Below are 27,102 nucleotides of genomic sequence, written 5' to 3'. Positions count from 1 at the left end.
CTGTTCCTCAGGCAGGGGCCTATGGTTTGCCCTGTGGAGGCAGTATGCCTAGTGGAAAGAGCATGAGCCTGGGAGTGAGAGGATCAGGGCTCTAATCTTGACTCTGCCATTTTCTTTCTGGGTGACCTTGGGCAAGTCACCTAACTAATCTGTGCCTTTCCTCAACTGAAAAATGAGGATTTAGAATGTAGACTCTAGACTGTAAGCTCGCTGCGGACAGGGAATGGATCTGTTTATTTTTGTATTGTACTCCCCCAAGCGCTTAGTATAGTGGTCTGCACACAGTAATCACACAATAAATATGATTGGATGAATGAATGATAGATAGGTAGAGCCGATCCTACCCGATCAGACTCAAAGGCAAGCGGCCAGCAGCCGAGAGAGTCCCAGAGCTCATGACCAAATGTCCCTGTGGCGGCGGGGGGGCCCTGAGGTTGTCCGGGGTGGGAGGCGGCCGTAGGCGGCGGCTAAAGTAAGGTAACATGGTGAGAACAAGGACGTCGTCGCCCGGGGCGGGGGCGGGGGAGATGAATCACCTCAAGAGGGAAGAGGGAGTGAGGCCTTCCCAAAATGGCCGCCTCAGGCAGAGTGGGGGCTTCCTAAAATGGCCGCCTCGGGCGGAGTGGGGGAGCGGTTGGGGAGCACAGTGTCCCCGGGCCCGAGCAGGGGGACACAATGCCCCCCGAGGACACAATGTCCTTGGGGCCGAGAAGGGGAGCACAATGTCCCCAGGATCGAGAAGGGGAGCGCAATGTCCCCGGGCCCGAGCGGGGGGGGGGGGGTGGACTGGAAGCTGGTGGCTGGGGGTCTGTGGGGGCGAAGATCCGTAGTGTCGGAGTTCCCGAGCGGGGGTGCGGAGATCCAGGTTGTGAAAGGCTGAGGCGGGCGCGGGTCCGGGCGGTCCGAGGCTCAGCTCCCCGGTGGAGGCGGAGGTAGCGCAGATGAGTCGGCGAGCGGTAGGCGAAGGGGGGCTTGTCGGGAATCGGGGCCGGGCGGGCCGAGGCTGCGCCTCAGGGGAGCAGAGATCCCGAGCCCACGAGGTAATGGCTCCAAGGGTCCGGGCGATGACAAGGCTCAGCTTCCCGGGAGAGGGGGGTGGTCTCGGCGTGGATGAGTCGGCGGTCGGAGGCCAAAAAGCCGCTAAAGTCGGCGGTCAGTGGCCAAAAGGCTGCTAAAAAGCTAGCCTGGAAACGGGGGGCAGGCAGCCCAAGGAACCACCGCCTGGGAGGAGAGCTCCAGAGTCCATGTGGTGGTCGATTCAGCCCCAGGGGAGCAGAGATCCCGGGCCCACGAGGTAATGGCTCCAAGGCTCCGGGCGATGACAAGGCTCAGTTTCCCGGGAGAGGGGGGTGGTCTCGGCGTGGATGAGTCGGCGGTCGGCGGCCAAAAAGCCGCTAAAGTCGGCGGTCGGTGGCCAAAAGGCTGCTAAAGAGCTAGGCTGGAAACGGGGTGCTTTGCACACAGTAGGTGTGATTGAATGAATGAATCCTATCTCCTTGGACCCTTTCTAGGCAGCGATTCCCATGAAGGGGCCGTCTCCTGGTAACTAGGCTGCTCACTCAGAAACCAAAATAGAAACTCTTCTATTTTTTCTTTTCTTGCTTGACACACATAGAAGAAAACATCCCTGCCTCCTGAACTGCTTCCAGCTTTTAAAAGGTAATTAAATTTTCCTCATTTTCAAAACAAGGCTTCTTCTGGTGGTGTCTATGCTCTGATGTCACATTACAGGGGGCTGCTTTAGCTTTGATTGACCTTTCTTCAGACCTACAGGCAACATAGTGGGAGACCTCTTGAGGCATAAGTGTCCCATTATCTCTATCCTGTTGTCTTGATTGCATGGGCTAATGGGGGAAACTCAAATTCTAGTAGTCTTTAGAGAGGCTCACCATTCACGGGCAGAGATTGGTTCCTGCTCATTACACCTACAAAAAATATGCTGAAAGCATTTCCACTGAAAGACTCCTGCTACTTTTTTTTTCAAATGTATTTCAAATCAGAGTGAAATTTCAGCTTTCCATTCAAATGTTTCTCTTGTATTGTGTCTTTCAAATCATGTAAACTACTTATGGGCAGGGAAAGTGTCTACCAACTGCATTATATTGTACTCTCCTAAGTGCTTACATAGTGGTCTGTGCACAGTAAGTGCTCAATAAATATGATTGATTGATTTTTAATTCAGCGATATCGAGGCTCTTTAGAAAGGCTCTTAGTGAGAATCATCATCCTTGATAAGAGAGAGAGAGGAGAATTCTCACTTTGGCAGTTTGGTCATTCCTGCTGGAAAATTGGAAAGTGAAGTGGCTTTGTCTACTGTTGATTAATCTTGCTAGCCTGGGTGTTTGAGATACTCTGTGGAGCCAAAGGACAGGTGAAGGGGCAGTGATCAGAGAGTGAACATTTTATTTCCCAAACCCTTCAGAACAATACAAAAGGAGAGGAAAAAAGTCTGAAATTTCCTCCCAGGGTTGATAGGACCTGGGGGACTGCGTTAGGACTGAGTTGGATAGGAATTGTCTCTATGTTGCTGAATCATACTTTCCAAGTGTTTAGTACAGTGCATACATACAGTGTATACAGTACATACAGATGAGGGAAGAGGCACCTTTAAAATTCTAGCTATTTACATGCATTCACTCAAAACTTTTGCAAGAAAATATTCACTGATAGCTACATGAAATAAATGCATCTTCACCAGATTCATTTTTCAATAATATTTGTTAAGTGCTTACTATGTGTCAGTCATTGTAAGAGGCAATGGGTAAGTACAAGATAATCAGGCTGATCACAGTCCCTGTCCCACCTAAGGCTCACAGGCTACATTGGAGGGACGAGAGGTCAATCCTCATTTTACAGTTGAGGAAACTGAGGCACAGAGAAGTTAAGCGACTTGCCCAAGGTCACATAGCAGACAAGTGGTGGAGTCAACAGTTGAAACCAGGTCCTCTAACCCCCAGGCTGTGTTCTTTCTAGGCCATACTACTTCTCATTCTTTACATTAATAGGCTTGTGCTAGGATTGTGGTAGAAGCTCCGGAAGAGGTGTGGTCAGATGTAGTATTTTAGTGTGGGAATTACAATTGTAAAATGTCTGTACGTGAAGACTATTTTTGGTGTTATGATGCAGAGGAAGAGGAACCACAGTTCATGGTGGGTGGAGGATGGTTAGAGGCCAAACACTGTGGTCTACTAGAAAGAACAAAGTCCTGGGGGCCAAAAGACAGGAGTTTTAATCCATGCCCTTTACACTTGTCTGCTGAGTGTCCTTGGGAAAGCCACAACTTTGTGTCTCAGGTTCCTCATTTAAAAAATACTTGTTCCCTTAAACTGTGAATCCTCTATGGGACAGAGAAAATACCTTATCTGGATATACTGCACCAACTCCAATGATACAGTAAGTGACACATGAAAATAAAAACTATTGTAATTATTATTGGTACCTTTTATTTGCTTTCACAGGCCCTCTGAATATTATTCATCCTGCTATTGCCCTCAGTCAATCAGTTGAGCTCTTACTGTGGGCAGAGCACTGTACTAAGCATTTGCAAAGTACAGTTCAGCAACAGAACGATCTCTACCCAACAATGGACTCACAGTCTAGAAGGGGGAATAGCAATGAATAGCAATACTGAATTCCTATTTTTTAATGGCATTTATGTGCTTACTATGTTTCAAGTACTGATGTAAGCACTGGGGTAAATACAAGTTTATCCGGTTGGACAGTCCCTGTCCCACATTGGGCTCACAGTCTATGTAATTAATTAATGATGGTATTTGCTAAACGCTTACTATATGATGAGCACTGTTCTATGTGCTGTGGTAGACTCAAGGTAATCAGGTTGTCCCATATGGAGTTTATAGTCTTAATCCCCATTTTCCAGATGAGGTAACTGAGGCACAGAGAAGTTAAATGACTTGCCCAAAGTCATACAGCTGATAAGTGGCAGAGCCAGGATTAGAACCCACAGCGTCAGACTCCCAAGCCTGTGCTCTTTCCACTAAGCCACGCTTAATCCCCATTTTACAGATGAGGAAACTGAGGCACAGAGAAGTTAAATGACTTGCCCAAGGTCCCCCAACATGCACTTGGCAGAGCAAGGATTAGAACCCAAGTCCTTTGACTCCCAGGCCCATGCTTTTTCCACTGGACCATGCTGTTCCTCTATTGCCATAGACACTGTACTTCCTACTCTGAATAGAACGCCCTTGGGAGAGTACAAAAAAGTTAGACGATATGATCTCTGCCCTTCAAGGAGCTTACATTCTAGCAAGGAGAGACAGATGTTTAAAAAAACTGCAGATATGAGGAGGAATAGAGTATGTGAGATATGCACATATGCACTCGGAGAAGCAGCGTGGCTCAGTGGAAAGAGCACGGGCTTTGGAGTCAGAGGTCATGGGTTCGAATCCCGGCTCTACCACTTGTCAGCTGTGTGACTGTGGGCAAGTCACTTCATTTCTCTGGGCCTCAGTTACCTCATCTGTAAAATGGGGATTAAGACTGTGAGCCCCATGTGGGACAACCCGATTCCCGTGTCTACCGCAGCGCTTAGATCAGTGCTCTGCACATAGTAAGCGCTTAACAAATACCAACATTATTATTATTATTCACTATAGGAGTTGAGAGAATTTATGTGCTTATGAAAGGGCTGACGCTGCAGTCAGGAGAGAAAAGGTGAGGAGATCCCAGGCTAATCGGGGAAGGCCTGCCATTCATATAAGGCTTTTTTTTCTATATTCATTCCACCCCGCCAGAGTCCCTACCCCCATCCCACTTGTTCCATCTTCCTTTTATCCTTCAAACATCCACGCTTATGGCTCTCCTACAGTTACACCCCTATTCCCCACTGATGGGCTGTCCCTGTGCCCTGAAACTACAAACCCACCCACCAGGCTTTTATTCAATCTTGTCCTGCCACTTCCTCTCCTGCCTCTTGGATCCTCTTCAGCCCATATCACGGCAGTCCCTCAAAGCCTCAGAGTTCTAGGAATGAGACAAAGCACTGGGAAATTCCTGTTTTTCCACTATGGTCCTATCCTGTTGACAAATTGTGCAGCTTATTCCTCCACATTTCCCAGATCTACCCTTTTTTCTCCATCCAAGTTGCCACCATCCTGATCCAAGCAATCTCCACATCCTCACTTGACTACTTTTTCAGTCTTGCCACTGGTCTTTGCTTAATCTCCAGTCTATATAGTCCGCAGCACAAATCATTTTTTCCGAACATTATTCCACATTTCACCTCCCAACACTTCAGAAACTCCAATGTTTACCCAATTTGTCTCCCCATCAAGCGGAAATTCCAGGTCACTGATCTAAAGACGCTCCATTAGCTCTCTCCCTCTTATTTATCCACACACTCTTTTACTACACTCAAGCTCACACTCTCCATTCCTTCTCAGCTCACCTTCTCACTGTGACTCACCCTCAACCCTCCCACTTCTGATACCAAGCTCTAGCCCTTCCTTCTACTTGAAAATTCCTCCCCTCCAAATCCACCAGATCACTACTCTCCAATAAATCTGAAATCACAACTCTTCCAGCAGGTCTTTCCTGATTTACCTCTCATCTTTCCATCCTACATGCTCCAAAACTGACTTCTGTAACACCTAGGCACTTGGATACTCACATCCTACCCCATCCCATAGCATCAATGGTGATTTATTGAACATCTACTCTGTGCAGAGCACTTTCAGTCAATCATATTTACTGAGCACTTACTATGTGTAGAACACTGTACTAAGTATACTAAGTGCTTGGAAGAGTACAATATAGCAATGTAATTGACACGTTTCCTGCCCACAATGAGCTTACAGCCTAGAGGACGTATATAGCACATGTAGACGTATTCTCCTACCTGTCAATAATTTTAATGTCTGTCTCCCTTGTCAGATTGTAAAATTCTTGAAAACAGGGATTATATCTATTGAATCTATTGCACTCTTCCAAGCATTCAGTACAGTGCTTAGCACTCAGTTGGTATTAATCAAACGATTGATTGATTGATTAGAATAGGTGTGGTAATGGCAGAAGACGATGGAGGCAGACTGAGTGCTAAGGCTCAGTGGAAAGAGCCTGGGCTTCGGACTCAGAGGTCATGAGTTCGACACCCGGCTCTGCCACTTGTCAGCTGTGTGACTGTGGGCAAGTCACTTAACTTCTCTGTGCCTCAGTTCCCTCATCTGTAAAATAGGGATTAAAAGTGTGTGAGCCCCACGTGGGACAACCTGATTACCCTGTATCTCCCCCAGCGCTTAGAACAGTGCTCGGCACCTAGTAAGCGCTTAACAAATACCAACATTATTAGTAGTAGTAGTAGTACTAACAAATTTATTGAGCACCCATTTTGTGTGGTTGCACTTTACTAGTCACTTGGAAAGTTCAGAATTAAAAAATATGTTCCCTGCCCACAAGGACTTGTAACTCTCCTTATTCTTTTTTTTTTTTGCCTTTCCCTCCTCCATTTCCTTTTCCATATTTTCCCCTTTTCCTTCTTCAATTCTTTCCCTCTTCCTTTTTCCCTTGTTTCCCCCTCTTTGCCCTTCCTTCTCTTCTCCCTCCCCCCTGAACTCAGAGTCAGATGACAGAGGAGGAAGAAGAAGAGTCAGTGACCAGGGACACAGGAAGCTGAAAGAATGAAGAGATAATGGGAAAGAGGAGGAGGAGGAGAGAGGAGAGAATGAGAAAATAAATTCATTGTGAGCGGGGGGCGGGGGGGGCGGGGGGGAGGAGTCTACCAACTCTATTGTATTGCACTCTCGCAAGTGCTTAGTACAGGACTCTGCACACAGAACTCAAAAAATACCATTGATGATGACGATGATGATAATAATACAGGGTAAGGAAGAATAATGTAGAAAACCCAAAAATCCATCCGATTTTTGAAGAAACCTCTAAGAGATTAGGGGTACATCTTCATTGGAACCTTGGAGGACAGCTCTTCATAAGTCATGCAGAGATGAGGTTGATTCCCAAGTGGTCCTCAAGTCATCACCTTGGCTTGGCATAATCTGCTTCTGAAGTTTTTCAGCTGGAATCCTTTTCGACTGAGCCACACTGCATTTTCTCTCAGCAGAAAGCCAAATGGTAATCAGAATAGCCCTTAACCTGAACTCAGCTTTCCCGTTTTTTCCTTGGCACAGAAATTCACTGGAAGCTGCCAGATTTTCATTGCCTGTGAAGGCTTCCAAATCAAATTTATTTACAAGTGACAAACATTCCTTTTTATTCTCTGCAGTGAAGTGGGGTGGGGGAGTGGGGGTGGGGATATCCACATTGCAAAATAGTTCATTACCGTTCCTGTGTTTTACCTATATATTGTGAAACTCTTGGATAGACAATGGGCCAAACAATGGGAAAGTTCATTAGCAAGTTCTTTGAAGTGTGAAAACAAGGATCAGGCTGTTCTCCCCCTCATTTTCCTCTCCTTCCCTCAGTCACTCTTCCCACCCTTCTTTCCAGGTCCCAGCAAAATGAATGTCAAACAAGTGAAGCAAAGCAAAGCAAGGCAAGACAATGTCAGCAGAAAGCGAGCTCCTAGAAGAGGAGTGATTACTCCAAGTCGAAGTCTTCATCATCCTGTTTGAAGCAAGTCCAGTTTTGACTCCTTCAGGGGGTTCAGACTCACTCCAGGGTGCTGGACTAATAACTACTGCCCTGCTAAAGGGGATCAAAGTCCAGATCGGACCTCAAAACAACCCAGCCTTCCCAAATCAGGGAAGACACAGAACCAGGTAGTCATAGAAGTTGTGATTATGTGTGAACTCCATGTGGGATAGGGACTGTGTCCAACCTGTTTATCTTGTATCTGCTCCAATGTTTAGAACAGTGCTTGGCACATAGTAAGCATGTAACAAATACCATATAAAAACTAGAATGTAAGCCCCTTGAAGGTGGTGGTTGTGTCTACTATTGGCATTAGCTGCAGAGGTTAGCCACAGGCTCATTTGTATTGTTGAGATTGACCATAATGGGCCCTGGTCAATGACCATGTGCCTGGTGGGTGACCTTGGGTAAGTCACTTATCTTCTCTGAGCCTCAATATCCTCATCTTTTAAATGGGATTTCCATGGCGCAGTGGAAAGAGCACGGGCTTTGGAGTCAGGGCTCATGAGTTTGAATCCCAGCTCTGCCACTTGTCAGCTTTGTGACTTTGGGCAAGTCACTGAACTTCTCTGTGCCTCAGTTCCCTCATCTGTAAAATGGGGATTAAGACTGTGAGCCCCATGAGGGGCAGGGACTGTTTCCAACCTGATTATCTTGTACCTACCTCAGCACCTAGTTCAGGGTTTGGTGCAGAATAAGTACTTAATACCACGATTACTATCATTATTATTACTTGTAATAATAATAATAATAGCTGCATGAGAAGCACTGGAATCAGGATGGCTTCTCAGCAATCAATGATTCATTAAGACTTATGTACCTGAGCCCGAAGAGTAATGTATAATAATAATAATGTTGGTATTTGTTAAGCACTTACTATGTGCAGAGCACTGTTCTAAGCACTGGGGTAGACACAGGGGAATCAGGTTGTCCCACGTGGGGCTCACAGTCTTAATCCCCATTTTACAGATGAGGTAACTGAGGCACAGAGAAGTTAAGTGACTTGCCCACAGTCACACAGCTGACATGTGGCAGAGCTGGGATTCAAACTCATGAGCTCTGACTCCAAAGCCCAGGCTCTTTCCACTGAGCCACGCTGCTTCTCTATGTATGAAGAACACTGGGAAACAAGTGAATTAAATTAAGTTACTGAGTAGATCTCTAGCAGAGGATGTGGTTCATTCAGAGCCTCCTTCCCCTCCAGACTGTAAACTCCCCATTTTGTTGTTGGAATCTGTCTACCAACTCGGCTGTATTGTACCCTCCCAAGTACTTAATACAGTGATCTGCCCAAAGTAGGAGCTCAGTAAACACCATTGCTTGATTTTGATTGAACTCTTATGATGCCCCCCACGTAAAGCAGAAATAAATCAAACAATTACCCAGTGAAGGCTTGAATGGCTCTTGCAATGAAGCCATGTAGTCTCAAGGGCAGAGCTAGCAATTTTAAATCAATGCACCACCCTAACATATCCATTGTTCCACCCAAACCTGACCGGAGGTATTCCCATAATCTCCAAGAGGGGAGTTGGAGGTGTCTCCCCAATGCTGGTTAAAATAGGTATTATACTGGAAGGGATGGATTAGTATTCTAAATCTCAGCTTTCTAACACCTAGACTTCCTGGAACCACCATTTCAAATCCTGACAGGTGACAGCCTTTAGGCTTACTAAAGTGGATAAAAGGAGTCTTCCTGGAGGTGGGACTTTTTGAGAGGAAGCTAAAATAAATAGTGTTCAGTAAATGAGAGTAGCAATAATATTAAAGCTCTCCTGACTATTTTCTTCTAACCAAAAGAGATAATTGGCCTGTGGTTTCTGGCCAAATATTGGAGAGATGAGCCTAGAGGACAGAGTTCACTTTATAATATAATTATGTGTGCGTGACCAAAGGTGTGCTATAAATCAGCCAGATTATAATATCCTTAAGGGCAGGTATTATGTCTTTTCTTCCTTTTTTAACTCCTCACTGTGCCCACAGAGGTTGCTGAATAATGGAATATTTTGTTAACTGACTAGACACTCAATAATGGGCATTTTGGAAGGATGTCAAAATAAGTAATCAAGTAACATTATTTATTGAATTCCTACTGAGTGCAGAGAACACTCCTGTGGGCTTACAGGAGTACAGAAGTTATGGAGAAGCAGCGTGGCTCAGTGGAAAGAGCACGGGCTTTGGAGTCAGGGCTCATGAGTTCGAATCCCAGCTCTGCCACTTGTCGGCTGTGTGACTGTGGGCAAGTCACTTAACTTCTCTGTGCCTCAGTTCCCTCATCTGTCAAATGGGGATTAAGACTGTGAGCCCCACGTGGGACAACCTGATTCTCCTATGTCTACCCCGGTGCTTAGAACAGTGCTCGGCACATAGTAAGCGCTTAACAAATACCAACATTATTATTATTATTAAGTCAAGATTCTTCTCTTCAAGGTGCTTACAGTCTAGAAGGTGAGAGACACAAAATAAAGGAAGAGAAAGTGGAAAGATGAAGGTGAGGATAAGTGCTCAAATGATGGAGCATACAAGTTGATTTGCACAGAAGAGCTACAGATTGTTGTGAATGCAAAAATATGTATCCAGATATTTTGTTACTCCCTGTATCTGTAATTTATTTTAAGCACTTGGGAGAGTACAGTATAATAGAGTGAGCAGACATGTTCTCTGCCCAAGTGCTGAGGATGGGCAATAAGGAGAGTACCCTAATGCCAACGATGAGGAGTTTTTGCTTGATGTGAAGAAGAATATGCAATGATTGAAGGGTTTTGACGAGTTGACAAGTGTGGACAACAAGACATTTTAGAAAAATTATCAGGTAAGCAAAGTGTAGAACAGACTAAAGAGGGTAGAGACTAGAGACAGGTAAACCAATGAGGAGGTTGATACAGACCCAGGGTGATGGTTGTTTGGATGGAGTGGAAGAAACAGATCTGGGAAATATGGTGGAAGATTGAGTCATAAACTGAATGAGAGGCTTAAATGAGAGAGAGTCATCAACTCACAGGTTTCAGAGACAGGATGGCGGTGTTGTTACCTGTGATAGGAAAATTAGGTGAAGGAGTGGATTACTGGTATGTTTACTGTGTGTGGTTTGGGAGGGAAGCTGAGAAGTCAAATTTCAGATGTACTGAATTTATTGTGCTGATGGGACTTCCATATAGAGCTGTCCCGGAGGAAGAAGAAATGTGATCGTGGAGGAAATGAAAGGTCAAGATAATAGAGATAGATTTGGGAGATCTGCGTAGATGTGGTAGTTGAAGAGGGAGAGCAGATGAAATAAAAGTTAGAAGGGAAAGGGATCCTAACAAAACTATGGGGAATAATCTATTCTCCCCTCTGGACTGTAAGCTTGATGTGGGCAGGGAATATATTTATTCTTGTACTCTCCCAAGTGCTTAATACAGTGCTCTGAACACAGTAAGCGCTCAATAAATATGATTGAATGAATGAATGAATCCCCAGTTGACGGTAAACTCTTTATGAGTAGGGATGTGTCTACCAACTATATTGCATTGTACTCTCCCAGGCACTTAGTATAGTACTCTGAACACCGTAAATGCTCAATAAATGTCATTGTTTGATCAACTTACTGGAGAGTGCAGTCAGTAGGGTGAAGAGGGAAGAAACCAGACTGTCACTTTGTAACTACACTATGTCTGAAGAACTCCAAATCCCTCCATATGGAGCTTAAAATGGCCCTGGGGGCTTATTAATAACTAGTTTGTCTCCCCCTCTTCTATTTACTTCATTTAGGGCCATCCACTGGCCTGGCCAATGTTAGAGTGGGAAAAGGACTTTGAAAACAAAATTGCTGCTATAAATTTTAGCTCTGGTTAGAAAGGGAAAAATGTGGGGATGATATTCTTGTCAAGGAAGAGTCTTCATAAGCATTGTGCTTCCTACAAAAAAATTATTGTCATGGGATTTTAGCCATTTTAAGGTACCTAAAATGAATGTGGATTTTAGGCTGGAAATAATGGAAGCAACATTTCTCCCTTGGATTAGGTGAGTAATAGTAATAGTAGGAGTAATTGAATATAGAATTGAGTGTACATATATACACAAGTGAAGAAGCACAAAGAGGCAGTTTTGACTAGTAGATAGAGCACGGGCCTGGGAATTAGAAGAATCTGGGTTCTAATCCTGGCTCTGCCACTTGTCTAATATGTGACCTTGGGCAAGTCACTTAACTTGTTTGTGCCTCAGTTATCTCATCTGTAAAATGGGAATTAAGACTATGAGTCCCACATGGGCATGGTCTGTGCACAACCTGATTAGCTCATAACTACCCAAGTACCTGGCCCTCTCAGGATCACAACCGGAGAGTTTCCAGTACTTTACCAGTCTTGACTTAGGGAGGGAGCGTCAAAAAGAAGCACATCCAATCCATTCCCAGCTTGGGCAGTGGCTAGCAAGTGGAAGGCATTCTGCTACAAATCAAAACTCTCCTATGGAGGGCAGCAGGAGCAGAGGCGAGAGTCAAGGGAGGATACTCGAGTTTACTGCACAGAAGGAGGCAGTGGTACACACCACTTCCATATTTTTACCAAGATAACTCTATGGATGCACTATCAGAAAGATTTCAGATAGCAGGGGGGCATTCTGGGATGTGTCCATGATGTCACTATGGGTTGGAGACAACTCAATGCGCCTCCTCCGCCTCCCCCGGGTAGCTGAGCCTTGGGCCGCCCGGCCCCGTGCCCGCCTCATCCTTTCCCAACCTGGACCTCCGCACCCCCGCTCAGGAACTCCGACACTAAGGATCTTCGCCCCCACAGACCCCCAGCCACCAGCTCCCTCTCCCCCCCCACTCGGACCCGGGGACATTGCGCTCCCGTTCTCGATCCTGGGGATATTGTGCTCCCCTGCTCGGCCCCAAGGACTTTGTGTCCTCTGGGGACACTGTGTCCCCCTGCTCGGGCCCGGTGACATTGTGCTCCCCAACCGCTCCCCCACTCCGCCCGAGACGGCCATTTTGGGAAGCCCCCACTCTGCCTGAGGCGGCCATTTTGGGAAGGCCTCACTCCCTCTTTCCCCTTGAGGTAATTCATCTCCCCCACCCCCGCCCCGGGCGACGACGTCATTGTTCTCACCATGTTACCTTAGCCGCCGCCTAAGGCCGCCACCCACCCCAGACAACCTCAGGGCCCCCCCGCCGCCACAGGGACGTTTGGTCATGAGCTCTGGGACTCCCTCGGCCGCTGGCCGCTTGACTTTGAGTCTGATCGGGTAGGGTCGGCTCGTCCCCCGACCCTGGTCATCGCCTGCTTATTAACACTATTGTATTGTATCTTACTGTACCATGTTGCTATATTAGCGATTTCGCTTGTTATTGTTTATTGTCGTCAGACTTTGAGTTGATCAGGTCGCCCCTTAATCGAGTCAACCCCCGACCCTGGTCATCGCCCTTTTATTAACACGACTATATTGTATCATACTGTATCATGTTGCTATATTACCGATTTCGTTTATTACTGTTTATTGTTGTCAGTGCTGCCACCCACCTCTCCGGCCTCGCCATATCCCTCCTCCCCCCCCCTTCCCGCCCCTTCCTATCCTCCCCTTCCCCCCTCTCGCTCAGCTCTTTCCCGCTCTCTCCTCTGTCTCCTCCCCCCCTCCCCTCCCCCGACCTAGAACCCCACTTTACCAGCGCTACCCCTCTTCCCCCTCCCCCTACTCTTCCCCCCACCAAACCCCCTCCTCACCCCCTCCCCCCTTCTCTCTTCCCCACCCACGCCCCATCCCAGTCCTCTTGTCCCACCGCCACCCCTCATCCCCCTCTCCCCGTCCAGGGCCCCACCACCTCCTTCCTATCCAAACCCTCCCCTTCCCCCCTTCCCCCCCCTCCACTTGCACCCACAGCTACTTTCAAATGTGGCCTCTGGAGCCCCCGCTCTATTACAGGTAAGCTACCTTTCGTCCATGACCTTTTCCTCTCCCGCTCTCTCCTCCTCCTCGCCCTTTCGGAAACGTGGCTCTCTCCCGAAGACACGGTCTCTGCTGCTGCTCTCTCCATCGGAGGGCTCTCCTTCTCCCACTCCCCCAGACTCACCGGTAAGGGAGGAGGCGTCGGCTTCCTCCTCTCGCCCTGTTGCTGCTTCCGCACTATCCCTCCTCCCCCCTCCCTCTCCTTCCCCTCCTTCGAAGCCCATATCATTCGCCTCTACCACCCACTCCAGTTACTTGTCGCCGTCATCTACCGCCCTCCCGGTCCCACCTCCGACTTCTTCAACCACCTTGACCCCTTTTTCACCTTCCTTCTCTCCTTCTCTCTGCCCACTCTGATCCTTGGAGACTTCAACATCCATACGGATGTACCCGACGACTCCTCTGCCGCCCGCCTGCTATCCCTCCTCGACTCTGCCGACCTCCTCCTCCACCATACCGCGTCCACTCACCGACTCGGTCACACCCTCGATCTCGTCATCTCCCACCGCTGCACTATCTCCTCCCTCACCAACTCTGAAATCCCTCTCTCTGACCATAACCTTCTCACCTGCCTCATCTCTCACACTCCCTCCCCCTGCAAATCTTCGCTGCTGCCCCACAGAGACCTCCGCTCTCTCGATCCCATCCGTCTTTCCAATAGCATCTCTCCTCACCTTGCCGCCCTGTCCTCTCTTCCCACTCTCGATGATCAGGTCTCCGCTCTCAACTCCACCCTCTCTACTCATCTCGACTCTCTCGCCCCCCTTTCCCTCCGCTGCTGTCGCTCCACTAACCCACAGCCCTGGATCACCTCCTCCGTCTGCCTCCTACGCTCCTATGCTCGAGCTGCTGAGCGCTGCTGGCGAAAGTCCAAGCACCAAGCCGACCTCACAACACTTGAAATTTATCCTTTCCTGCCTTAACTCTGCCCTCTCCTCCGCCAGGCAAAACTTCTTCTCCTCCCTCATCGACACCCATGCCCGTCACCCCCACCGATTGTTCCGGACCTTTAACTCTCTCCTTAGGCCCCCTATTCCTCCCCCTCCCCCATCTCTCACCCCCAATGATCTGGCCACCTATTTCCTCACGAAAATCAACACAATCAGGTCTGAGCTCCCCAAAGTCACCCCTCCGCCTCTCCCCTCCCCCCCACCAACCCTCTCCCCTACTTTTCCATCCTTCCCTGCAGTATCCTCAGAGGAGATCTCCTCCCTCCTCGCAAGTGCCACCCCCTCCACCTGCGCCTCAGACCCCATTCCCTCTCACCTTATTAAAACCATCGCCCCTGCCCTCCTACCTTCCTTAACTTCTATTTTTAACCACTCAATCTCCAATGGCTCCTTCCCCGCTGCCTTCAAACATGCCCACGTCTCCCCCATCCTAAAAAAACCCGCTCTTGACCCCACTTCCCCCTCCAGTTATCGCCCTATCTCCCTACTACCCTTCCTTTCCAAAATCCTAGAACGAGTCGTCTACAATCGATGCTTTGAATTCCTTAACTCCCATTCTCTCCTTGCCCTCCGTCCAATTTGGCTTCCGTCCCCTCCACTCTATCGAGACTGCTCTCTCTAAGGTCACCCATGACCTCCTTCTTGCCAAATCCAATGGCTCCTACTCCATTCTAATCCTCCTTGACCTCTCTGCTGCCTTTGACACTGTCGACCATCCCCTCTTCCTCCATACCTTATCTCACCTTGGCTTCACAGACTCTGTCCTCTCCTGGTTTTCCTCTTACCTCTCTGGCCGGTCATTCTCGGTCTCCTTCGCTGGAGCCTCCTCCCCCTCCCATCCTTTAACTGTTGGAGTTCCTCAAGGGTCAGTTCTTGGCCCTCTTCTGTTCTCCATTTACACTCACTCCCTCGGTGAACTCATTCGCTCTCATGGCTTTGACTACCATCTCTACGCAGATGACACGCAGGTCTACATCTCCGCCCCGTCCTCTCCCCCTCCCTCAGGCTCGCATCTCCTCCTGCCTCCAGGACGTCTCCACCTGGATGTCGGCCCGCCACCTAAAACTCAACATGAGCAAGACTGAGCTCCTCATCTTCCCTCCCAATCCCAGTCCTCTCCCAGACTTCTCTATTACCGTGGATGGCACGACCATCCTTCCGTCTCTCAGGCCCGCAATCTCGGTGTCATCCTTGACTCGTCTCTCTCGTTCACCCCACACATCCTATCTGTTACCAAGACCTGCCGGTTTCACCTTTACAATATCGCCAAGATCCGCTCTTTCCTCTCCACCCAAACGGCTACCTTACTGCTACAGGCTCTCGTTATATCCCGGCTAGACTACTATGTCAGCCTTCTCTCTGACCTCCCTTCCTCCTCTCTTGCCCCGCTCCAGTCTATTCTTCACTCTGCTGCCCGGCTCATCTTCCTGCAGAAACGATCTGGGCATGTCACTCCCCTTAAACAACTCCAGTGGTTGCCTATCAACCTCCGCTCCAGACAAAAACTCCTCACTCTAGGCTTCAAGGCTCTACATCACCTTGCCCCTTCCTACCTCTCCTCCCTTCTCTCTTTCTACCACCCACCCCGCACGCTCCGCTCCTCTGCCGCCCACCTCCTCACCATCCCTCGGTCTCACCTATCCCGCCGTCGACCCCTGGGCCACGTCCTCCTGCGGTCCTGGAACGCCCTCCCTCCTCACCTCCGCCAAACTGATTCCCTTTCCCTCTTCAAAACCCTACTTAAAACTCACCTCCTCCAAGAGGCCTTCCCAGACTGAGCTCGTCTTCTTCCTCTACTCCCTCTGCCACCCCCTCCTTAACCTCTCCGCAGCTAAACCCTCTTTTTCCCCTTTTCCCTCTGCTCCTCCACCTCTCCCTTCCCATCCCCACAGCACTGTACTCGTCCGCTCAACTGTATATATTTTCGTTACCCTATTTATTTTGTTAATGAATTGTACATCGCCTTGATTCTATTTAGTTGCCATTGGTTTTACGAGATGTTCTTCCCCTTGACTCTGTTTATTACCATTGTTCTTGTCTGTCCGTCTCCCCCGATTAGACTGTAAGTCCGTCAAACGGCAGGGACTGTCTCATCTGTTGCTGACTTGTTCATCCCAAGCGCTTAGTACAGTGCTCTGCACATAGTAAAAGCTCAATAAATACTATTGAATGAATGAATGAATACCCCAGCGCTTAGAACAGTGCCTGGCACGTAGTAAGCTCTTAACAAATACCAACATTATTAGTAACAGGTAACCAACTCTACTGGACTCTCCCAAGTGCTTAATATAGTGCTCTGCACATAGTAAGTGCTCAGTAAATAAGACTGATTGATTGATAGATTGATTGAAAAGAACACCTAGGCTCTAGAGCATGTTTTGGGATCAGGGGTTTTCTCAGGGAAAAACTCCATGCTCAGATTCACTGGGTACTTTTCCCCAAAACATTGCTTATAACTTGAATGGATTACATGGTTGGGCTCTCAGCCTAGAGGTGTGTGGTGTGGAGTATGTGGATCCAGTGAAACGATTAGTGCCTGTTCCATATACTCTTATGAAATGTTTAGAACCAGGTACTTTTCTGCCTGCTTTTTTTATTTTGCCTCCCCAAACCTATCTCTGCTGCCATCCTGCTGCTAAGTTCCATGACTGAGGTGCTGTGTCAGTCCTTTCTGGAAGAGGAACGCACCTTGACCGCATCTGTGGTGGCCCCACTGGATGGCCTGCATACCCGCAATCTCAGTGTCATCCTTGACTCATCTCTCTCGTTCACCCCACACATCCTATCCGTTACCAAGACCTGCCGGTTTCACCTTTACAATATCGCCAAGATCCGCCCTTTCCTCTCCACCCAAACGGCTACCTTACTGCTACAGGCTCTCGTTATATCCCGGCTAGACTACTGTGTCAGCCTTCTCTCTGCTCTCCCTTCCTCCTCTCTCGCCCTGCTCCAGTCTATTCTTCACTCCGCTGCCCAGCTCATTTCCCTGCAGAAACTATCTGGGCATGTCACTCCCCTTCTTAAACACCTCCAGTCGTTGCCTATCAACCTCCGCTCCAAACAAAAACTCCTCACTCTAGGCTTCAAGGCTCTCCATCACCTTGCCCCTTCCTACCTCTGAATGGATGAATGGTACACACCTCTGACCAGGGCCCCGAGCCCCAATGCCCAAACAGACTTCAGCCTGCTTCATTGGCACTGCTACCTTGGGTAACCATTGCCATCCCTGTCCTGCCCTTGGCCATTGGCAACAGAATCCCTTTAAGACCTGCACACTCTCTCCCACCACCTGGCATAGGGTGGCGCCTCCAGGCTGGGCATGAGCAGGAGGAGTCAGGCCAGGGCAGCCATGTACCAGGCTGTAATGATAATAATAATAATGATGATGGTGATGGTATTTGTTAAGCACTTACTATGTGTCAAGAACTGTTCTAAGTGCTGGAATAGATAAAAGATAATCAGGGTGGACACGACCCTGTCTCCAATACTGGTCACAGTCTTAATCCCATTTTTCAGATGAGGGAACTGAGGCACAGAGAATTGAAGTGACTTGCCCAAGGTTCACAGCAGACAAGGGGTGAAGCCGGGATTAGAACCCTGGTCCTTCTTTCCAGGCCACGTGGTAGGCTTCCAGCAGAACTGGTCTGCTCCTTCAGGTAGCCCAGCATGGCATTGGGTCGAGATCAAAGGAATAGGAGTCGTGGGATGGAGATGTAGGGAAACCCTCCTCATTCCTCTCCCCCCCTCCAATGAATCTGCCCCTCTTTGGCTGGAGGGAAGAAGCCTCCCTACCCACCTGGACCCAGGCCTGGTAGGGGCTGAGGCACCAAACCCCAGCCCTGCCTCAGCTTTTCAGATCCTCGCCAACTGCCCCCCTCCCATTTTTATCTTTCCAGGTCCCCCGTTGCCTAGTGTAGCATTTTTCTCTCCAGGCCTGGGATATCATAGCATTATGCTGCATGTTTTCCATCAAACACATATCACATGCCTCTTCTCCAGTGACACTGACAGCCATAATTGGCCACCTCAGTGCCTGGAAATATCAAAATCTACTGATACCTCTGGGTGTGATGCATATGACATCATAGGTGCTGTAATCAGCATTTTTGAGAGCAGTCAATGTCCATCCTATTCCCCAAGTCTTTTCAGAACCAATAGAAATGCTCCCCCTTATCACATCCCCTGCTTTGTTGACCATTTTTTTTCCATCCAGGTTTACAAACTCAATTTTCTCTAAGAACGAATTTGGAACAAAGCAAAGAGCTATAAGGTCTTTTTCCTATTAAAAAAATGTGTTTCTGGTGGTAATATGCGTGTGTGTGTGTGTGTGTGTGTGTGTGTGTGTGTGTGGCGGGAGATGGTTACCAATATTTCTCTGGGCCAGGAGACTGAGGGAGCCCTAAGCTGCTAGGCAAGCTTATAGTAAAGCAGGTTGAATAGAGAGAATGACCCAGTTATATTCCCAGTGGAAATTTTGAACAATGTGAACAAAGTCAAAAGTTCAGTTACTAATGCTCACCTGATCCCTCCCTCCAGTCTTTCAAATCAAGACCTGCATTTTGTGTATGGTGTGAGGGAAATACAAGGAGGTTACTCCTAGGCAGACCTGAGGAGATCAAGGGTTACTAAATGAATCTGTGCACCCATATTGTGGAGAGTTGCTTAAGGAAGTTGAGTGAAAGAGACAGTTCTGCAAGCTACCTGGCTAAGTACACAACTGCACATACACCCAGGACCTCTTGAACTCCACAGACACCTCAGAAAATTTGTGAAGTTAAAGGAAAATGCAGATTTGGAGTTAGAACAGGATACCTGGATACTAAGGTAATACCCTGGTGCAGACACTATCAATCAATTAACCAACGGTTTTTCTTGAGCACTTACTATATACAGAGCTCTGTGCTAAGCACTTGGGAGAGTACAATACATTAGAGTTGGCAGACAAGATCCTTGCACAGAAGGAGCTTACAATGTTCTGCACAGAGTAAGTGCTCAATAAATATGATTGACTAGGAAGGAGGGGATGATGGACTTTCTAGTGGAATGTGGGGGCGGCTCTCTCACAGCAGGCTCTGGCTGTCCAAGGAAGGGCCATTACAAAAGACAACTATCTACATTCTGACCTATGATCAATCAATCAATCAATCAATTAATCAGTGGTATATACTGAGGACTTTCTGTGGGCAGACCACTTGTACTAAGTGCTTGGGACAGAACAATAGTATCTGTAGACATGATCCCTGCCAGCAAGTAGTTTACAATCTAATGGACTAGGCAGACATTAAAATAATTTACAGGTATGGGAAGCAACTGAGTGAAAAGATATGTACTTTACTGATGTGGGGGCAAGGGAGGGTGAGGACCTAAATGTTAAGGGGAAATAGGCCCAAATACATGGGTAATATAGTAGAGAGGGAAAATAGGATAGGGAGATAGTCAGGGAGGGATAGTCAGGGAGGACTTTCTAAAGGACATGAGATTTTAGTAGGGTTTTGAAGATGGGGAGAGTAGTGGTCTATCAGAGAAGAGTAGGGAGGGAGATACAAACAGAAGAGAGGATTCACCCACATTCATTCATTCATTCATTAGGTCATATTTTTTGAGTGCTTATTGTGTGTAGAGCTTTGTACTAAGCGCTTGGAAACTACAATTCAGCAATAAAGAGAGACAATCCCTGCCCACAGTGGGTTTACGGTCTAGAAAGGAGGAGAAAGACATCAAAACAAGTAAACAGGCATCAATATAAATAAACAGAATTAGGGACAGGTACATATACACACAAGTACTGTGGGTTGGGCAGGAGTGGCTAGAGAAAAGGGAGCGAGTTGGGGCGATGCGGAGGGAAGGGGGATCTGAGGAAAAGGGGGGGTTAATCTGGGAAGGCCTCTTAGAGGAGGTGCGCATTCAGTAGGGCTTTGAAGGGGGAGGTGTGATTGTTTGGTGGATTTGAGGAGGGAGGGCTTTCCAGGCCAGAGGAAGGATGTGGGCCAGGGGCTGACAGTGGGACAGGTAAGAATGAGGCACAGTGAGAAGTTTAGCACCAGAGGAGCGGAGTGTGCGGGCTGGGCTATAGAAGGAGAGAAGAGAGGTGAGGTAAGAAGGGGCAAGGTGATGGAGAGCTTTGAAGCCACTGGTGAGGAGTTTTTGTTTGATTTGAAGGTTGATAGGTGACCCCTGGAGGTTTTTGAGGAAGGGGTTGACATGCCCAGAAAGTTTCTAAAGAAAGGGTTGAAGACAAGGGAGATGAGATTGAGGCACAGTAAATCGGGTGGTATTAGAGGAGTGAAGTGTGCAGGCTGGACTGTGATGGAAGAGGAGCAAGATAGGAGGAGAAAGAGAGCTGATTGAGTGTCTTAAACCCAATGCTGAGGAGTTTCTGCTTGAGGCAGAGAGGGACAGGCAACTTGGAGGTAATTGAGGAGTGGGGAGACGTGCACAGAATGATGTTTTAGCGGCTTGTAGTCATCAGGACAGACACCCTCTTCTCACATCAGTACCCACCACATTCTCGGATTTTGAATATTTTTCTGGCCTGAAAAGAACACCTGGACTTTTCAAAAAAGCTGGTGCCACATCATGACTTCACATCATGAAGGGTGAATGAGTCCAAAACGCTGAGAGTTGCTCTTTGCAGCACTTAGCACATGGTTAAGACTTCCACTGGTGTGAAAATGACTCTTAATTTGGGAACAATGCACTGGGGAAATATCAAAAAACTACCTCTGAAAGTTTCACAACCATTCAATAAGCGAAAAAACCCTTAGTTTCCTGCTCTGGAAATTAGTTCAGCAGCAACAGGACTCAGCAAGTATCTACAGGCAGACACTGAATATCACCTCCTTACGTGTTAAATAATAATGGAAATCATTCTATCTAGCTAGTTTACAATCATTGCTGTCAGAGATTGCATCTCATTCCAAATGGGTCCTGTTCTTACTAGATGGAATTGGTTTTTAAGTGATATGATTAAGAAAAGCAAAAATGGGATTTAAAAAAATGGAGTAGCAGCAAGCCATATAAGCAAATAATTATGGATTCCCACAGAGTTTGTAGCCCTGATTGAAGGTTAGGTTTTTCAGGACAGTAGTATTAGTGATACTGTTTATTAAGCAACTACAGTGTGCAGGGAGCTTGATTAAGAGCTGGGAAAAACTGAGAATTAGACACAGTCTCTGGTCCTCCTGGGGCTCTCAGTCTAAGAACAAAGCGGGGAAGATTTTGGGGACAGACACAAAAGAAGAGAGGCAGGGAATGTGTCTACCAACTCCTTTTTACTGTACTCTCCTAAGCCTTTAATACAGTGCTCTGCACACATCAAGCACTCGATAAACCTCAATGATTGAAATGCCAAAGAGCATAAAAGACAAAGTTCAGAGGTCAATAGTCTGGTGGTAAAGGGAATCTGTAGGGGCCTTGCGATCACCCTCTAGACTGTAAGCTCATTGTGGACAGGGAATGTGTCTGCTTAATGTTATATTGTACTCTCCTAAGTGCTTAATAAAGTGCTCTGCACATAGTAAGCTCTCAGTAAATTCAATTGAATGAATGAATGAGTGACTCCAGACACCCACGTCATCCAAAGTTCAGTCATAACCAAAGCTTGTCACCATTGTAACAGTTGTGGAGACCTCATACTGCTACAGTTGAAGTCTCCCCATGGCCTCACATAATGATAATAATAATAATGGTATTTGTTAAGCACTTACTATGTGCCAAGCACTGTTCTAAGCACTGAGGTAGATACAAGGTAATCACATTGTCCCATGTGGCGCTCACAGTCTTAATCCCCATTTTACAGATGAGGTAACTGAGGCCCAGAGAAGTTAAGTGACTTTCTAAAGTCACACAGCTGATGTGATGGACCTGGAATTAGAACCCATGACCTCTGATTCCCACGCCCATGCTCTTTCCCTAAGCCACCCTGCATGCATAGGGCGTGTTAGGAGTGAGGACCCTCGGTGATGTGATGGGGAGGGAGCAAAGGCCATCAATCATTGGTACTTATTGAGTAGTTACTGTGTGCAGCACACTGTACTAAACAGCATGTGGTTTACCCCATTTATGCTTTTCTTGATCATATCATTTAAAAACCAATTCCATCTAGTAAGAACAGGGCCCATTTGGAATGAGATGCAATCTCTGACAGTAATGATTGTAAATTAACTAGATAAAATGATTTATATTATTATTTAACATGTAAGGAGATGATATTCAGTGTCTGCCTGTAGATACTTCCTGAGTCGTGTTGCTGCAATGGAATTGATAGACATGATCCCTGCCCTCAAGGAGCTTGCAGAATTGAATGATTCAATTCATTCAGTCATACTTATTAAGCGCTTACTATGTGCAGTAAAGAGTGACAATCCCTGCCCACAATAACCTCATGAACTAGAGGGGTGAGAAATATTGTGGTATTTGTTAAATGCTTGCTAGGTGACAAGCACTGTACTAAGCCCCGGGGTAAATGCAAGATAATGAGGTTAGACACAGTCCCGGTCCTACATGGGGCTCACAGTTTAAGTTGGGGGTGAACCATGCTGCTCTTAGTTCCCGTATGGCTCCACACGCACAGGTTATGTTCCATCATTCAATCATATTTATTGTGTGCAGAGCACTGTACTAAACATTTGAGAGAGTACAATATAGCAATAAACAGACACATTCCCTGCTCACAATGAGCTATCAATCTAGAGAGGAATGTTGGAAATAGGGTCCCCATGCAGCCCTATGGGAAAGCAGTAGTCTGGTGGAAAGACAGGGTGAAATTTTTCATCTATTTTGTATTAATAACAAATGGCCAAAAATTGAACCTGGGAAACCATGTTACTAAGCAGCCAACATGTCAATGTCAATATACTAAACATGTAACCATGATAGGAGGCCTTGCATATCATGCAGGGCTATGAGGTGTAAATACTAGGAACAGTGTTCAATCGCTAAGTATAGTTCTAAGCACACAGTAAGCTTTCAATAAAATTCCATTCATTGATCGATAATCATGTTGTTGTCAACCCACAGGCATCCTCCCTTATACACTTCAATCTGTCTTCGTTATTGACAGTGGATTCAGCAGAGGGTAATCTGCAACAAGACCTACACCTCTCAACTGCCTTAAAAAAACCCTTTAAATTTATGTTTTTCTTGGGTCACTTCTGACTGAAATTCAATACTTGACCCTGAACCGGATTTCATAAGGGAACCAATCAATCAATCACTGATATTTATTGAGGACTTGCTCTGTGCAGTGCACTGTGGGAGAGTACAATATAACAAAGGTGATAGACCTGTTCTCTGCCCACTAGGAGCTTACAGTCTACAGGGATGATTATAAGAAAGAGTGAAAGCGAAAAACAGTGTGGCCTAGTAGAAAAAGCCTGGGTCAAAATTCAGAGGACCTAGGTTCTATTCCTGGCTCCTCCACTTACCTTCTGCGTCACTTTTGGCAAGTCACACACTTCTCTGTGCCTCAGTTTCCTCACCTGCAAAATCGAGGTTTTTGTTTAAACGATGAGACTCAAACCAGATAGGGACTATGTCCGACTTGATTATCTTGTATCTACTCCAGTACTTAGAACAATACTTGGCACTTAGTAAGCACTTAGATACCACAAATTATTAATGTAAATCCCAACTGGTGTGTACAAGTGTACAAGGCTTGGGGGTATAGGGCAAGGGAGTCACCAAGATTTCTTCTAACAGTAAGAAATCTCCAAACTCTTATTTCAACCTTGTGAAAAACACCCTGCAACTAAGAATGTGAACATACAGAATCTTTCATAGCGCTAACTGAAGCTGCAGATCTTCAAGTTCTATAGAGAAGAGCCTAAGGCTTTGCTCATTATTTATTTTCTCTGTTATGTTTCTCTGATGTAGGGTAACAAATCCTTCCTATCATTTCATTATAAATCTCTGCCTGATATGAAGTTGGCAGGTGTTTGCAGGACTTGCTTTCATGTTGTGTTACTGCTGTCTACTGTGGTTTCCAAAGAACACAGCTAATCCGTAATTTCAAATTTCAAACCTATTGCCTTCAAGTCATCATCACAGTTATGCCAACACACAAAATATACATAATTGCACTCACAAACTATCACATACACATGTACAGTTAATACTTGCCCCCCACCTTATCACCCCCGAGGTCCATGATTTACCTGGGTATGCTTGTATCTACAGCGATAAGAGGAATGTGTGCCATGAATGAACTCTTAACATCACTGTTTCATGACAGGATGAGAGGGCCAGTTAGATCTGTGTCTCAGAGAAGGAGCCAAGTTAAAAATTAAGATCCAGCTCTGGGATTGGCTGATATGAGTCCTCAGAAATTGTTCCTTGGGGCATCTCTGACTCACACACAAACACAAAAACAAACACCTACACCCCTCTTCACTCCTAGAGAAGGAATGTGGCCCAGTGGAAAGAGCCCGTGCCTGGAATCAGAGGACTTGGGTTCTCATCCTGGCTCCACCATTTGCTGAAGTCATTTAACTTCTCTGTGTTTCAGTTACCTCATCTGTAAAATGAAGATTAAATCCACTCCTTCCTACTTAGACTATAAATCCCATGTGGGGCAGGAACTGTGTCCAACCTGATTATCTTGTATCTACCTCAACCCTTGGTATAATGCTTGGCACATAGGAAGTGCTTAATAAATAAGATTATTGTCATTATTACTATTATTATTATTAAAAATAATAATAATGTTGGTATTTGTTAAGCACTTACTATGTGCCGAGCACTGTTCTAATCACTGGGGTAGACACAGGGGAATCAGGATGTCCCACGTGGGGCTCACAGTCTTAATCCCCATTTTACAGATGAGGTAACTGAGGCACAGAGAAGTGAAGTGACTTGCCCACAGTCACACAGCTGACAAGTGGCAGAGCTGGGATTCGAACTCATGACCTCTGACTCCAAAGCCCGTGCTCTTTCCATGGAGCCACGCTGCTTATTATTATCATTAATAATAATGAGTCCTTCTGATGGCATAGCTCCTCCATAGGCTGGTGACATCTTGTTTTCCACCTCACCATCCTTTCAGGCCGAATTAGGAGGTGTGAAAGGCAGGAGTCTGTGGAGGTTATGGAAACTGAGGGAAAGATAGGACAATGTATGTGAGTGTAACTAGGACATCACAAAAAGAAGAAAAAAACAGGAAGCTATTAGTAATTTCATATTTTTAATTTATGGAGAGACTATAATAGACATCATTTGCTATATATGCAATGATCACCATGGAGTTGGATGCCATTCACCTTTGGATGAGTTTTCCTTGAACTAATACTTTTCCAAGATTTGGTGTTAATTTTTAGCTATAAATATACCTATAACTATGGTATTTGTTAAGCCCTTTCTAGGTGCCAGGCACTGTATTCCCCCAAGAAAATTAGGTTGGACACAGTCCTTGCCCCATAAGGGACTCACAGTCCTAATACCTGTTTTATAGATGAGGTAACAGAGGCACAGAGAAGTTAAGTGACTTGCCATGATTAAAACCCACATTCTTTGGACTCCCAGGCCTGTGCTCTATCCACTAGGCCATGCTGCTTCTCTAAGGATAAGTAGGAGACAACCTTCAAGAGAAAATAACATTTTCTGCTTTCCTTTCCCGTTTGTTTGCTGTTCATTACTGGATTTTGTAAAGTGCTGAATCTCTGCCAGGCTTTTAAGGGAAGAAAAGCACCCGTCTTCTTCTACCCCAAACTCCAGCAATCACATCTAAACTGATTTTCTTTCTCCATCCCCATCCCCAGCAATTTCTGATAACACTTTTCCCGGTATTATTACTTTGGCTACAGAAAGAGCACAGGGTGGATAGTAAGGAGATTCAGGAAACAAAGTATCTGCTGCCTTGAGAAGCAAGATACATTGGGTATTTACTGCCCACCATTCCCACCTTCCCACATTCAAAACCAGAAGAGATTGCATTAATGGCACAGGGGACACAACAGATAGATTTTCTCACCAAACAGATTGTGGCAAACACTCAGCAGGCAGATCCTCCCAGAAATCAGAACCTGACTAGTGAAAGCCAATCAGAGAAGGGCCTGGAAAGGGTTAATTGTAAACCAGTGTTTTAAAAGTTTTCCCAGAATTTTTTCATTTGTCCTGGCAATCGTAGATTAGCAAGCAGCAGACCTACTCTGAACCTGTGTGGAGCCCTTCCACCCCTCATTCATTCATTCAATCGTGTTCATTCATTCATTCAATAGTATTTATTGAGCGCTTACTATGTGCAGAGCACTGTACTAAGCGCTTGGAATGAACAAGTCGGCAACAGATAGAGACAGTTCCTGCCGTTTGACGGGCTTACAGTCTAATCGGGGGAGACGGACAGACAAGAACAATGGCAATAGAGTCAAGGGGAAGAACATCTCTAAAAACAATGGCAACTAAATAGAATCAAGGCAATGAGCCTTGAGCTCAATTCATTGAGCGTTTATTGTGTGCAAAGCACTGTACTAAGTACCCTCCTGCAATTCTAGGTGCAAGGGAGTCTCTGAGCCCCTATTTTACTGCTGGGTTCACTTCCAGATGTCAAGAGCTGATAGTAGCCCTGCAACAGCTGCTTGTTGGGGGAAAAGGACTTGGCAGTTTTTCCTATTTATTTTTCAGTTTTGGGTGA

General features: G+C 46.5%; 1 long non-coding RNA gene across 1 annotated transcript; it reads left to right on the top strand.

Moving 5' to 3' along the window:
- The first annotated feature begins 1,494 nt into the window (after positions 1–1,494).
- On the top strand, positions 1,495–10,968 carry LOC114808676. The gene is made up of 3 exons (XR_003756495.2): positions 1,495–1,659; positions 7,462–7,733; positions 10,033–10,968. It is a non-coding gene; the product is annotated as an uncharacterized LOC114808676 (long non-coding RNA).
- The last annotated feature ends 16,134 nt before the right edge of the window (positions 10,969–27,102 follow it).

The sequence above is a fragment of the Ornithorhynchus anatinus genome, chromosome Y2 (assembly GCF_004115215.2).
Source record: "Ornithorhynchus anatinus isolate Pmale09 chromosome Y2, mOrnAna1.pri.v4, whole genome shotgun sequence".
NCBI lineage: Eukaryota > Metazoa > Chordata > Mammalia > Monotremata > Ornithorhynchidae > Ornithorhynchus > Ornithorhynchus anatinus.
The sequence above is the reverse complement of the archived record's forward strand: the minus strand, read 5'-3'. Positions and strand labels throughout refer to the sequence as shown.